The sequence below is a fragment of the Macaca fascicularis genome, chromosome 7 (assembly GCF_037993035.2).
Source record: "Macaca fascicularis isolate 582-1 chromosome 7, T2T-MFA8v1.1".
Classification (NCBI taxonomy): Eukaryota; Metazoa; Chordata; class Mammalia; order Primates; family Cercopithecidae; genus Macaca; species Macaca fascicularis.
Window position 1 is genome coordinate 101,867,674 of NC_088381.1, and position 15,715 is coordinate 101,883,388.

The following is a 15,715-nucleotide window of genomic DNA, read 5'->3' on the forward strand; positions in this document are numbered from 1 at the left end:
AACCAAATTAATATATACAAAGCACCTAGAACAGTCACCAGTACACAGTAGCCCTTCACATGAATATATTCAATGAATGAAATGCTAGCCCTTATTATTGTCCCTGAGATCTGAGAGTCATTTGTACCTATGATTTTATTTGAAGAGACAAATTATCCTGTTGCCCAAATGCTCCCCTAACAAACTTGAAAGTCCTACAACCAGCATCTGTCTTTAAAAAGAGCACATGAGGTCAGGCACGGTGGCTCAGCCTGATTTCCTAGCATTTTGGGAGGCCAAGAGTTCAAGACCAGCCTGGGCAACATGGTGAAATCCCATCTCTACTAAAAATACATAATTTAGCCAGGCATGGTGGTGCATGCCTGTAATCCCAGCTACTTGGGAGGCTGAGGCACAAGAATTACTTGAACTGAGATTGCATCACTGCACTCCAGCCTGGGTGACAGAGCTAGATTCTGTCTCAAAAAAAAGACAGAAAGAAAGAAAAGAAAAAAGCACATCAGGAGGATGGGAAACATTACAACAATTATCCCATTTTTCTCTCCAGAAGAGTTTATCAGATTAAATAGAAGTAGAATACTAGGGACCATAGCTAGACGGGGAGGACAGAGTTTGAGGCTTGTTTAGAAGAGAAGGTCAGAAGCTCACAGTGTAAGAAGGGGAGGCATCATGAGAGCACTGGACCCTTGACGGGGTGAAGGGAGCAAAGCTGAGGGCATGGAGAAGTGGAAAGGGTGTGGAGAAGAGTGATTACGAAGACAAAATTCAACTAAGTTGATGGAGCCAGGTCCTTTCCTAAAGCCACTTCTTCCCTCCCCACCTCTGCCCCAGTGAAGACTAGACTGCATACTGCAGGCATCCTACTCAAGAGAAAAGAGCCTGGATTTTCAAGCCAGCATAAACTCAGAGCAAGTCCCAGTCCTACCATTTACCAGTTGACTAAGTCCATTGACCTTTCTGAACCATGGATTCCTCCTCTGTAAAAACAAAACAGAAACAGAAAAACTCTCAAAGCAAAGTTGTGAGGATTCAATAAGATAAGGCATGTGACAGGCCAGCTAAGTGCACAGTTTCTAGGAGGTGCTCAGATCATTTAGTTTTTCAGCCAGCTCTAAGTCCACAGCCTCTTGCACTTTTTTCTATCTAGTTTTTACATGTAATTTATTACATTCAGTTCAATTGAACAAAGATTTTATAGGATGCCAAGCACTAAACTCTGGGGATACCAGAGGATCAGGTCCCCTTGCTCCCCATGGTCCCCCAAAACTTGTAGCCTATAGGGGAAACTAAAGATTAAATAGGCAGTTACAAATGAACAATGAACATTCCAATAAGGGAAATACAGAAAGTGTCAGAACACAGATAGCTCTCACATTACACAATAGATGTAAAATGAGCTCTATGTAATTTATGTTAAGTGTCAAGACATAGGAATCAAGCACTTCCACAATAAAAATCTAGGCGGATACCTCAATGGAGCAGATTTTTATGTTGATGGTAGTTTCCAAAGTTAGCACAAAACTGAAAGCAGTCACTTAAAAACAAAATCCCTTAAATTATCCATAAAATAGAGTATATATGGTTTTGGTGTACAAGTATGTATTGCTGTGTGCATGTAAATATGTAATAATCTACAACAGATACTTAATAAAGAATAAATATGCAAAACATAAGTTTACAGATTTTACTACACAGAATAAACCAAAAGTGAAATCAGAAAGTTTGCAGAATCAATGTTCTAAAAACTTCCAGTGGAAATGCATGTTTTGTTTTGATAACAAATTCTAAAGGGCCAGGATACAGCTGCAAGGCAAAGCACATTCACACTCTTCAACTACACTGGGCTTTTTAAAAGTGTAAATAAAGGCAGTAGCTTCGAAAATCATCCTTTGGTTCTCTTAGTTGTCAGACTTCTGTAGGAGCCTGTCAATCTTACAGAGTATTAATAGAAAGAAAATTACCACCCCCCAAAAACCCTTATTAGCCTTTTATTTTTGAACAGGTTATGGCATCACAAAATCTCAAAGTTGTAAGGGAACCGAAAGAGCACTGGCCCAACCTCTCATCATATGTTTCAATCCCTCCCAAGGGATCAAACAGCCTCTACATAGATGTTTCCAGTAGCTAGAAACTACCCATTCCATCTTAGAACACCTCCAGCAGTAATTTAAATATACAATTGCTTCAAAAATTTAATACATCAAAATTATGTGTTGCAGGAAGATCTTCCTGGCGGGGATTCACTTTGAAAGTATTATGAAGAATTTACTCTGCAAAATTCTTAGTGTATAAAAGGGTCATACAAACTAATAAGAAAATCACTAAGATCTCAATAGATAAGTAAAAATGTAAATCATCACATTTGTATTTAAAAGGTCAGTCAGCCGGACGCAGTGGCTCACTCCTGTAATCTCAGCACTTTGGGAGGCCGAGGCGGGCGGATCACCTGAGGTCGGGAGTTTGAGACCATCCTGACTAACATGGAGAAACCCTGTCTCTACTGAAAATACAAAATTAGCTGGGTGTGGTGATGGGTGCCTGTAATCCCAGCTACTCGGGAGGCTGAGGCAGGAGAATCACTTGAACCCAGGTGGCAGAGGTTGTGGTGAGCACCATTGCACTCCAGCCTGGGCAATGAAAGCAAAACTCTGCCTCAAAAAAAAACAAAGTTCAGTCTACCTCATTTAATATGTAAAAAATTATCCCACATTTTAATCCATTAAATAACAAAGGTTAAGATAAGACACACTGCACCAAAAGAGCAGTGAGATATAAACTGATGGTAGAACTGTAGATTGCTACAACTTTTATATATTTCATTTTGGCAATATTCATTTGTCAAAGAATAAGATTAGAGATTTGTTGTTGTTGTTGTTGTTGTTTCATCACAGCTGAGTCTACTAATTTACCAGGCAAGCGAACACAAACCAAAACAGAAATTTGCAATGTATCCCTGTTAGGGAAATGTCAGGGGTTGCTTTTTAAGTGCTGAAGAGAAGTCTGATGATTACTCTAATTAAGCATTGACAACTAGCATTCTAGACAGTCAGTCGTTTAAAGAAGTGTCACTGTCATTGGTCAGGAAAGAGTTTTCAATCAGGTCCTGTGTGTAGGTGGGGCTGGGGGCGGTTCCGTAAAGTTCATGGCCAGCTTCAGCAGGTTAGAACCAGCTGGGATAAAGCACAGTCTTTAGTTTTGATATTTCCTAGGCAAGAAGGGAAATTTCTTCCTTGTTTTCTTCACTCATTCAACAATGCACATTAAGGCTGGGCACGGTGGCTCACACCTGTAATCCAGTACTTTGGGAGGCCCAGGTGGGCAGATCACTTGAGATCAGGAGTTCGTGACCAGCCTGGCCAACATGGTGAAATCCCGTCTCTACTAAAAATACAAAACAAAATTAGCCAGGCATGGTTGTACGAGCCTGTAATCCCAGCTACTCAGGAGGCTGAGGCAGGAAAATCTTTTGAATCCAGGAAGCAGAGGTTGCAGTGAGCTGAGATCACGCCACTGCACTCCAGCCTGGGCAACAGAGTGAGACTCCGTCTCAAAAAACAAACAAACAAAAAAAACATGCACATTAAGAACCATCTCCATGCTGGACACTGGTGATACAGCATAAAGCAGGCAGAGATAGTTCCTGTCTTCATGGAAATTGCCACCAAGTAATGTGATCTTGTCATGAAAATGTTTATATTATTAAACCTAAAAATTTCACTTTAGGAAACTTATGTTAAGGAGATAATAAGCTAGTCAAATATTTATACACAAATATATTCATTGGAGTATTGCTTAAGCCAAAAAATAGACAACCTAAATTTCCAACAGTATGGGAATTGCTTAAAAAATACATAAAACATTCATAAATTGACTGTAAAAGGTTTAATGACATGGGAAATGTGTACGACATAATATTAAGCAAGGCAAATAATATTTTCAAGACATAGAATGTTGCCGCTATTATATTAGACATTATATAAAATAAACTTTTAAAATACTTGGTGGCTGATCATGGTGGCTCACATCTGTAATCCCAGCTCTTTGGGAGGCCAAGGCGGGCAGATTGCTTGGGTCCAGGAGTTTGAGACTGGCTGGCTAACATGGTGAAACCCTGTCTCTATGAAAAATACAAAAATTAGCTGGGCATGATGATATGCACCTGTAGTCCCAGCTACTCCGGAGGCTGAGGTGAGAGGATGACTTGAGCCCAGGAGGTCGACGCTGCAGTGAGCTGTAATCACACCATTGCACTCCAGCCTAGGCAACAAAGCAAGACCCTGTCTCAAAAAAAATAAATAAAATAAAATAAAATAAAACAAAATGAAATATTTGGAAAGAAATATGCCTCAAATGCTAACATTTTATTGGTGTATGAATGCTGGATTACAGGATTTTTTTTCTTTATATTTTATTCACTTTTATGAGAGTTTGTATTAATTTTATAATCTAGAAAGAATTTGGCAAACATCCCCTCTGAAAAAAAAAAAAATCAGAACAAACACTACCCCCTAATAGGAAAAACTCTACAAATGGCTTAACTGTGTATACAGTCAAGATCCTAGAACTTAGGTCTCTGTATCTAAAGGCAGAATTTACATGTGAATTAATCTCATTTTTGTTTCTGCTGACTCCATAGAAACTGTGCTCTCCATGGCTTCCTCAAGACGAGCAAACAAGAGTGATACAGATTTTTCTGAGGCGGACAGTGTCTCTCACTGCCCCCGTCCCCAGTATCCTACGACCAAGGAAAAGAATCTCATGTGTCATTTCTGTGGGCCACGGTAGTTAAGGAAACTCCATGTATTCTCATCTGGAGGCTCACAGCAACCCTGATAAGTGGCTACGTGGGGACAATGTGAAGCTCGGCTGCCCTTCCCTAAGACCCTGGCCTTGACAGTCCTCAGGGGCTGGAGGCCCCCCTCATCCATGTCCCCACAAGATTTCTGTCCATGGCACCCAAGGACCCACTCAAATGATCTTGAATGGACCTGAGGAAGGCTGGCCAGTTATTGGTTTTGTAAGCACAGTTGTGCCTATTTAAATCTACCAGAAAGTACAGGGATATGGCGAGTGGGAAGACATGACACCTGTTAATACAAACTCTCCCCTTTAACTTGTTCTTTCCAGAGAACACAGTATGGGAGACACCGCTAAAACAGGCCACGTTAGCACTAGAACTGATAAACTGAGAGCTAAGATAGAAAAGTTATGATGAACTGTCATCATTGTCAACAGATGAATACCTAAACCTCAGCTTTGATTTCCTCTGCCAAAGGGATTGGATGGTGCCTGCCCTTGCCACTCCACGGTGTTCTTTGGGGATGAACTGAGCTACAACGGTGAGGGAGCAGGTGGGATACTAACTGGCCCTTCCCCTAGATAGGAGGCCATCAAGTGCAGAGACAGAGATCTGACCTGGGCCTCTGCAGGCTCCCCCAGGAGCCAAAGAGAGGCCTAACCGAAGCGCCCTGCCCAAGGCCGCCCTAACGCGACTCTGGCCCCTCTTGCCTAGCAGATACTGGCTGGTGCCCTCGCTTCGGATGCAAGATCCTAGCTCTGCTGCAGCTTTCGAGCCGGAGGGACAATCGAAATGATCAAAAACGCCCGGCGGGCAGCCTTGGCGAGCGCGCGGCGGGGCGCGGGGTGAAGTCCTGCCAGGGCGCGCCGCGGCGGACACCGAGCCACACGCACTGTGCCTGCGCCCGCGGCCGCCCCGAAGGTAGTCTGCAACTCACTGCGCCGCAGGCGGCGGCGGGGGCTGGACAGCTCGCCCCGCCCGGCAGGCTCGCAGCTCACGTAGCGCAAGCGTGAGTCAGCGCGTTCCAGCGCAGCCCCGGGCGGGGGGAGGGCTCCCGCGCGCAGCGCCGGCCGCCCGCACGTACCGGCCCCGGGAGGGGGCGCCTAGGTGATTCCACTCGCGGGCGCTCTCTGCCCTGCAGTATCCCCACGCCCCGGGTTGTCCCCCTCGAAAGCTACGTGGGCGTGGGGCTCGCCTTCCCTCCGCGGAGTCCGCATCGGTGCCTGCCCGCCCGGAAGGAGGGGCGCGAGGCGTGAGGGGCAGGACTGAGCCCGGCCCGTGGCTCTTCCTCAGCCGGAGCTCCACCTTCTTCTCCTTGTCCCTTGCGTTTCCCTTCTTTGAGGCACACACTCGCTCGCTCACGTTTATCCCGACTTAGTTGCCCCCGGCCCCCGCAGCTGTCATGCAGGTAGATGGAAATGTAGCTGCGAGAGTCCAGCCTCAGCGGGTGGCGCCCAGGCTGACTGGGGAGACTAAAACCAGTAAAGGGTGGGTGGGGAGTCCTCTATCAACCTAATCTCACATGCAGTGGGATTTATCATTCCAGTCGGTCTGCATTTCCTCAAATCTGCACCTGTTTAGTTACGACAACCAGCTTATAAAAGGAAGTGGCCTACGTGCCTCACAGCTGAATGACGGAATTAGAAGTACTCTCTACTAAATGTGTGAAAATAGCAGGACCTCCGCTTAAGTTCTAGACCTACAAGGTTGCAAGCCTGGGCCTCCTGGGGGCAGGAAAAAATTCCAAGCCCTCCTTTGCCCCTTGGTAAAATGTTCTTTCACAAATTAGAGCCAAAGGCACATCTGTGATGTGCCTATGTCACTTTTTCAAAGCCTTGCTCAGGCGTTGGAATGTGTGAGGAGGCAGACGAGGTGGGTGCTTATTAAGGGAAAGAGATACATGGGGAAGGGGCAGAGGAAACGTTGATTAGGAAAGGACCATGCAGTAATGAGTAAAGTGACTGACGGAACGTTACTGAGCCTGTCATGGAGATCAGGCACTATTTGGGCACCAGTGATGCAAAATACGTGGCTCCCCATGGTCCCTGCTCTCAGGGTTACAGATAAGTGGGAGACATTAACTAAGTAGACAGTGAAACATAAGGAAGACTTAGTATAATGGTTCAGCACCCAGGCTTGGGAACCACACTGTGCAGGTTCTGATGCTGGCTCTGCAATTTACAGACTGTGTGATCTTAGCCAAGTGAGTACCCCATCTGCCCTCGCTTTCTTCTTTTGGAAAATAAAAATGGTAAAAATGACTTACTTTTTAGGACATTTCAGAGGTCTAAATACATTAATACAAGCAGAGCACTGGAATACAAGTAGGCACTGAATAAATGTTGTTAAAAGAATAAATGGAGGAGATACAGGCAGGGGCTGCCAAGCGTAGCAGGGCAGGCTGTATGCTGTACAACTCCAGAAGACACGTTCATAGACGTGAATGGAGCTTTCTGGAACTGTGCAGTGTCATGGTCCTGAGTGAGTGATGTCTAGTTCAGCATAGTTCATAATAGGAAAAAATGGAAAATTCAAATGCACATATCTATAAATGTGGTACATTCACACAGTGGAGTACTATTAGAGATATTAAAAGGGATAAGCTGCATCTATGTGTATCAAAATCTCAAAAGTATATTGAATGAAAAACAGCAAGTTGCAAAATGATACATGTAGCATGATGCCATTTATAGAAAGAAAATGTACATACACACAAAAAATCCCATATATATATATATATATGCTGGAAAAATACACGCCAAACTTAAAGCTGCCTTTGAATGGAAGGGGAGGAATTCAGATTTGAAATGGTAGTCATAGGAATTTAGCTTCTTCTCATATTGTAATAATTGTTTCAAAGAATAATGTGCTTATATATCATACAGTTTTTTATTTTAAGGAATAGATATAAAATAAAATTAGAAGCAAATATGTCAACACTGGCTAATTGTGGGTTGCTGGAATATGAGTAATCATTATTTTTTCATTTGTACTTTTCTGAATATTCAAATTAAAAATAATTACAACCTCGCAAATTAAGTGCTATGCTAAAGGTATAAAAGGGGTGGGCGTGGAGAGCATGTCTCGGGTGAGGCTACACTTGTACACCCACAGTCTTGGGTCACAACAGAGAATGGAGCAAGCTCCCCAAGACCCCTCTGCTCTAACCCCACCCTGTGGCGGGCCGGGTGCCTCCGGAATGCCATGGCTGGCCAGGGTTTCCAGACCAGGGCTGTCCTGAGCACGATGCTGCTGGCGCCCATGTTTTGCAGGTTCTTCTTTCAATCCTTGCCCTCCCTAAAATACGGCATTCTGGATGGTGCCTGAGAGGGAAACAGCAGATGATAGTAGAACCCTTGAGGACAGGGAACCATCCATGCTCTACAAGGGGGTCACCTACAATTCTGAAAATTAACTGAGTCATTGAATGCAACGCAGCAAGTAATGGTAAAGGTGGAAATGGAAACGATATCCACCTTATATCTATGAATGTCTACTATTCTCAGCCTCTGTGGAGGACCCTTTCATAGGTGTTGCCCTCTTTTGGAGCAGCTCAACGGATTGGTCAAGACTCCAGGCTTTGTAGTTACTCAGACCTAGGCTCAAGTAGCCAATGACTACAATTTGGGGCAAATTACTCAGTTTCTCTGACTCTCTGTTTCCTCTTCTGTGAAATGGGGATAAGAGTGGTGCTGGGAGAACAGAATAGATAATATATGCAAAGCACTTAGTAGAGTGGCCCCCCCCCAGGGAACCCCCAGTAAATGGTGGTTAAATGTCGATCAGGAAGTGGGATCTTTTGATAACAGATGGATCCTGTTTTAAAGAGGAGATTTTTTTTTTTCTCTTATCCTATGACTATCCTTTACCCTAGTAAAGGGATAAATAGCTGTGTAGGAAAAGAATGAAAGCCTGTGTCTGTCAGTGAGGTGGGACTGAGCTTGAAATTGACATTCTACAAGAGTTTGACTAGGAACTGTTGTTTGGAGAAGCCCACTCTCCCCCCCCCTTAAAAAAAAAAAAAAAAAAAAAAAAAAACCAGTGGTGTTTTTGTTTCTTAATAGCTAAAACTACCCACTGAAAGCCCCAAACAGGATTCTCTTACATTTAAAAAATTAGTCTGACACCAGTGCCTTCTGAAAGAAGCTGACTGAGCTTTTGATTAAGTCAAACACACTAAGAATTTCTTCTTTCTCTCTTGTTTGCTTTCTCTCTCTGGCACCCATAGACGAAAAATGTCTCAGGGATTTTTAACTCAGTTATGCTGAAAATCCAAGATTTAAACCTGATTCCCAGCTGCTCCTTTAGAACGTGTTGCACGAGAGATGTTGTTCAGTTCAACTAGCCGTGGGGAGGGGTAAACACACACTGCTGGATGATGGGACGTGCAGAACGTCAGGGGAACATAACCAAACAGAGTTAAGCATGTGCTGTGACTAATAGAGGACAGCCTGGGGTGTGTCTGTCATAAAAGAAATCACCTCCCCACTGGGCCCCAGTACCTGAGAGAGGCCAGGAAAATAGCATCTGATTCCCAGAGAGTGTTTATCCTGCCAGGCTGCATGTGGCTTCAGTTATCACAGCCATGCTCTTCCGAGTTGCCTCCTGTGTTGGTTCAGGAAGGGGTGCTGCCACAGAGGGTCTATGCAATCTCTCCGGGTGAGCCCCATATCAAGGAAGCCAGCAGCCCACCGCAGAGCAAGACAGAACACTCCCCCATCCCTGGCCCTGGCCTGAGCAGAGATGCCCAGACACTTCCCCAGGCACCTGCAACCCAACACTCCTCCCTGTCCTTTCAACACAGTTTGTCTGGGAGTGTAGGGAGGCTCCCAGCAAAGTCACCATGACTGGCACAAGTAACCTTACCCGCATGTTCTGGGACAGCACTAACCCCTTCAACAAATGCAGTTTGTTGTATTTTTCAAAGGAGAAGAAATTTTATTGGTGGTGAAGATTGCATTTTTCATGCGTGTTTTAGAAACACACATGGTATATAAATAATACATATAGTTTTCAAAAAGAAACTTGGATGAAATAGAAATATATGAAGAAGGAAATATCATCACTCCTGTACAGGATTGAATAGTGCTCCCCTACAATTTATGTCCATCCAGAACCTGTGAATGGAAATAGGATTATTGCAGATGTATCAAATTAACATGAACCCTGAATCCAGTATTACTGGTGTTCTTATGAGAAGAGGAAAATTTGGACACCGGCACACAGGCAGAATGCCAGGTGATGACAGAGGCAAAGAATGGAATACTGCAGCTACAAACCAAGGAGTACCAGGGATTGCTGCAAACCACCAAAAGCTAGGAAGAAGCAAGGAAGGATCCTCCCCTGGAGGCTTCAGAGGGAAAATGACCCTGCCAACACCTTGATTTCAGACTTCTAGCCTGCTGAATTGTGAGATAAATTTCTGTAATTCTAAGTTACCCAGCTTGTGGTAATTTATTAACCAGCCCTAGAAAACTGATACAGCCCCTAAATCCACCAACCAAAGTTACACACTGTTTACATTTTAATGTATGTCCTTCAATTCTTTCTATAGCCAAATGCATCTTATGAAATCGGTGTTGTTTCAGGGTGGGCAAGTCTATGCAAACCTATCCCAAAGTCGGAGGAAGCTGAGAGGCTAAACACAGGCTGACAAATCCAGTTTCTTAGGAAGAAACATTTAATAAGGACTTTTTTTTTTCTTTTGAGATGGAGTCTCACTCTATTGCCCATGCTGGAGTGCAATAGCGCCATCTTGGCTCACTGCGACCTCTGCCTCCTGGGTTCAAGCAATTCTCCTGCCTAAGCCTTCCGAGCACCTGGGATTACAGGCATGCGCCACCATGCCTGACTAATTTTTGTATTTTTAGTAGAGACAGGGTTTTGCCATGTTGGTCATGCTGACCTCAGGTGATCCACCCACTTTGGCCTCCCAAAGGGCTGGGATTATAGTTGTGAGCCACTGTGCCCAGCCTTAATAAGGACTTGTGAACAGAAGCCATGTCTCAAGCCATGGTGGATCCCAACACCTTTATCCCCCAGAACCAGGGATTACATACAGTAGGGGAGAGGCAGAAGTGCTGCAGAGGACATGCCTAGGAATTTGCCCTAAGGGCAGGATTTATAACAAGTAGGTGTTCTTACACAAGGGACAATAGATAAGCTGGAAATCCCAGAGGCCTTCCCAGAACCGGGGTTAATCAGAAGCCAACATGATGGATTAGCATCCATGGAACTGCTTTGGCCTCCACAGGTGTCCAGTTGCCTTGGTTTGGGAGAATTTTAGGTACAGTTCTAATTGACTTCAGGCAGCATCTACTGCTTTTCCAAATAACTAAGTAGCTAGGAGAGTACTGAGGAATGCCCTCTGAGTCCTCCCACCATACCCCCAAACTCAGAGCCGGAGGTCTTAGTCATCTAAGGTGATGATGTCCCTGCCATCACCTCCAGGGGACTGTGCAAATTATTCTGGGAGGAACTCTTTCAGGTGGCCTTACTGGCTGATGCATCCAGCAGGGACTATGTGCCAATCATACTTCTCTACCCTCATGTTCTAGGGCAATGGCAGCCTCAGCCATGGAACCTCCTTGCCCTAAACTTTCCCCAGCTCCAAAAGGAGAAGGTCGACTGCAGACTAGATTTCTCTACCGGGATAGATCACTGACACTCAGCTGGATTTGCCCTATACTAGCCAGGTGCTCAGTCACCTACCTTTGAAACCTCAGCAGTAGTTTTCACTCTTCTCTCTCCTTTTCCTTTTACTCCAACTCTTCTCCTCCAATCTAAGTAAATGTCAAGTTCTGAAATCCCTGTGTAACATTTCACAAATTCACCCTCCTTCCATGGCTGCCCTAGCCTGGGCTCTAGATCAAGGTCAACATCAACAGTGATAATTCATGTGAATAGTATGTACTCTTGATATGATGTGATGAAAATAGCAGCTACCATTTGTGGTCTGCCTGTCTAAAACCATAACCCAAATCTAATGAGGAAAACACTGGACAGATCCAAGTTGAGGAATATTCTACAAAATATCCAACCATTACTCCTCAAAACAGTCAAGGTCATCAAAAATAAGAAAAGTTTCAATACCTCACAGCCAAAAGAAGCCTAAGGAGACATAACAACTAAATTTAATGTGGTATCCTGCGTGGATCTTGGAACAGAAAAAAGGACGTCAGATAAACACCAAGAAAACCTGAATAAAGTGTGGACTTTAGTTACTTATATCCTTTGGTTTATTAACTGTGGCAACCATACCATACTAATGTCAGCTGTTAATACTAGGAGAAACTGGGTGCAAGATGTATGGGAACTCTGTACTATCTTTGCAATTTATCTATAAATCTAAAACTGTGCTCAGAAATTATGTTTATTTTTTAAAGCTGTGTGTGCACAGGGCAAGAAGCTGGTTATGGATGAGGGTGAGGATGGGGATAATGAGGAGTGTCCTTAGGGTGGCATTTCTCTCCTGACTGAAAAATCAAAACGCCATTATATGTACCCACTCCTTTCTCCCAACCACCAGCAAGGGTATCCAGAATCCAAAGAACTAATGGCTCTTCCAATAAAACAGAAGGGCAAATTACATTGTCTCCCTTGCCTTGCTTGTGTTTCAGAGAAGTAAAAATAAATCAGCAACACATAGGGCAATCACCACACGAAAATTTTTAACATATTGCCCTACCATAATAATAAGGTCCTGAATTTCTCTTACCACTTTATCAACCACTAACTACCCTGCACAAGTCCCGTGTTTTAGTCAAATTGGTCCAGAACAGTGGTTCTCAAGCTCGCTGTACATCAAAATCACCTGGTAGGCTTGTTAAATAAAGATTGCTGAGCCTCATCCCAGAGTTTCTCATTCACTAGGGCTAGAGTGGGGCCCAAGAATTTACATTTCTTGCTAGTATCCAGGTGATGCTGATGCTGCTGGTCCAGGGACTATAGTTTGAGAATCACTGATTTAGAATTCTCTTCTTCATCGACATATTTATTTTCCTTTTTATCTCCATGCCTCTGCATAGTTAGAGTCCTATCTGGAATGCAGTCAGAATGTATTGGTTAATACGACGTACCAGACATACCAATAGGTTCTTAGTCTGTAGCAGTGAGCAAAAGAAATAAGGTCCCTGTTTTCGTTTAACTTACATTCTAGTAGTCAGACAGATAATAAATGAATAAATAAATAAGAGAATTACAGATTATGACAAGTGCTCTGAAGGAAATAAACAGGGTAATATAATATTGAGTAATTAAGGATAGGAGGTATATGAACATTTCTTGGGTGCCTGATCACCATACATTCTCCCCATTCTTACACTACCATGAGGTTCTTGGTAACATTGGTTGGGTGGGATTGACCCTACATGTCTTCATTCGGGTGGCTATAACAAAATATCTTAGACCGGATAATTGTTAAACAACAGAAATTCATTGCTGACAGTTCTGGAGGCTGGGAAGTCCAAGATCAAGGCGTTGGCAGATTTATTGTCTGGTGAGGGCTTCATAGATGGCACCTTGTTGCTGCATCATCACATGGAGGAAAGGGCAAGGGAGCTCTCTCAAGCCTCTTTTACAAAGGTACTTATACCATTCATGAGAGTGGAGCCCTCGTGACTTAATCACTTCACAAAGGTTCCACTTCTTAATACTGTCATATTGGGTATTAGGTTCCAATACCTAATACCTGAATGTTGGGGAAATACCAACATTCAGACCATAGCACAACCCATAGCTCCAAAGGTGGGCCTTAACTAGCTTAAACCAATTGGCACAACAATCTTTCTGGCCCAGCGGTGGGGTGGATATTGTGTGCCCTTTAAAAAAGCTTAGATGCCCTTTACTGGGCACAGTACACACCCTCCAGCTGCTATGAGTATTGACAGCAAACGCTTCCAGCTGCTCATTTTTTCCAGAGAATTACTCTGGCTGACAGAAGCTGCCCCACCTGAAGGTAGCCCACAGCAGGTAACTAATATGTGGGTACAAAAGGCCATGTTGCCTCCAAGGGAGCCAACTCTGCATTGTGACTTAGGCTCCCTCTGTAGATCAGGCCAAGGCTGGAGTTGACCTGAGATCCTGTTATTGCTATGTGCCTTAGTCCACTCAGGCTGTGACAACAAAATACCATAGACTGACTGGCTTCTTAAACAACAGAAATTTATTTCTCAGAGTTTTAGAGCGAAGGCAGGCCAAGATCATGACACCAGCAGATTTGGTATGTGGTGAGGGCCTATGTTTTTGTTCATAAATGACTGTCTTTTTGCTGTAACCTCACATGGCTTCCTGAGGTATCTCTCAGGAAGGTGTCTGAAGAAGTCACATTTAAGACACAAGAGCCAAGGGGGTAGAGGCAGAAGGGAAGAAGAGAGGATAACTAGTGAGAAGGCCATGAAGTGGGAAAGAGGTTAGCAAGCCGGAGCAACAGAGGCCAGTGTAAGCACAAGGGAGAAGAAAGAGACAAGATCAGGAAGCTGCGCAGAGACTTTGGAGGTGTGGCTTATGCAAGAAAGGTGAGTAGACTCTATCAGCAAACCCTCACTCAAAGAGCCTGGTCCTAGCATGAAAAGATTAATGAATAATTCTACATTTAGGTAGTTTAGGTCAAAATATTCGTTTAAAATGTATCCATTTTTATGATTCTCAATTTTAACAAAATTTTCAATTAAACAACTACCCGTTGCAATTTTCATCAGCTCAGAGGCGTCTGACTCTATTGCATCATATGGATATACTATAGTCTACTTACTGCTTAAGGATGAGCTTGCTGAAGAGTGAAAAAAAGAGAACAAAATAAACTTATTGTTGCCAGTCCTTCGCATAACGAATAGTGCTACAATGAATAACCTTGCGCATCTTTGTACAGTTATTTGAGGAAGCCTGTAATTTTATAAATACAGAATTTCTGAATCAGAGAATCCATATTTTAAACAAGTATTGTCAAGTTGTTCCTGAAAGTAGATGCCAATTTATTCTCCACTTGTAGCAAATCTTACTGGACACTTTATCAATCAGATAGGCAAAAAATATCTCACTAAAGTCTCATTTCTGATCAAACTGGTGAAAAAGTGCTTTATTTTACATTTTCTAAATTATTGAAGAATATTTTTATTTGCCTATGGGCCATTTGTATTTCTTCTATGATGAATTCCTAACTCATGACTCCTTTTTTATCCTTCTGTTGACTTCTTTGTCTTCTATTAGCTTGTGAGCCCTCTTTGGTTATCATGAATATTAGCCGTTCATCTGTCATATGTGATCGAAATATTTTCCCCATTGTTGGTCTTTGACTTTGCTTATGGTGTGTTTTAGATTTCTAGGTATTAAAATTACTTTTCTAGAAAAGCCTCTAGGTTTCATTTCATGCTTGGAAAAGCCCGTGCACTGAAGATTAGAAAGCCTCTTACCTGTGTTTTCTCTAAAATATTTATGGTTTAATTTTTTACATTTAAATTCACTTGGAATTAATTTGGTATGAGAAGGTAAGAATTCAGCTTATTTTCCAAAAGTCTAGCCAGTTGTCCCAAAATGATTTGTTGAATAATCTGTATTTTCCCTACCAATATGAAATAAAATTATTATCAAATATTAATTACTTTTATATACATGGCTCTATTTTTAGGCTCACAATTACATTTCATTGACATATCTATTCCTACACCAGGACCACATTGTTTTAATTACTGCATAAAAATGCTTTCTTTATACCTGCCTTTCCTGGGCTGTTCTCATTGCCAAGTTTTAATGGTTATTTATTTGTTTTATCCCCCAAGTGGGCCTAAGTTCCTTTAGAGCAGGAACTGTTGGTTAAGCATTTTTATAGCCTCAACAACTTGGCTGAGTATTTATTTTTCTTAGTAGCTTTCCATCCTGCTTCTCCACCCCATGGTGATTTTCACAAAGTAATCACTCATT

The 15,715-nt window shown here is 43.0% G+C and overlaps 1 long non-coding RNA gene across 1 annotated transcript in view; it reads right to left on the reverse strand.

Annotated features, from left to right (window-relative positions):
* Positions 1–4,141: 4,141 nt before the first annotated feature.
* Positions 4,142–15,715, reverse strand: part of LOC135971955 (uncharacterized) — a 41,285-nt gene continuing 29,711 nt past the window's right edge. Inside the window, exon 3 of the long non-coding RNA XR_010588399.2 lies at positions 4,142–4,277. This is a non-coding gene — a long non-coding RNA (uncharacterized lncRNA). The remainder of the gene's footprint in view (positions 4,278–15,715) is intronic.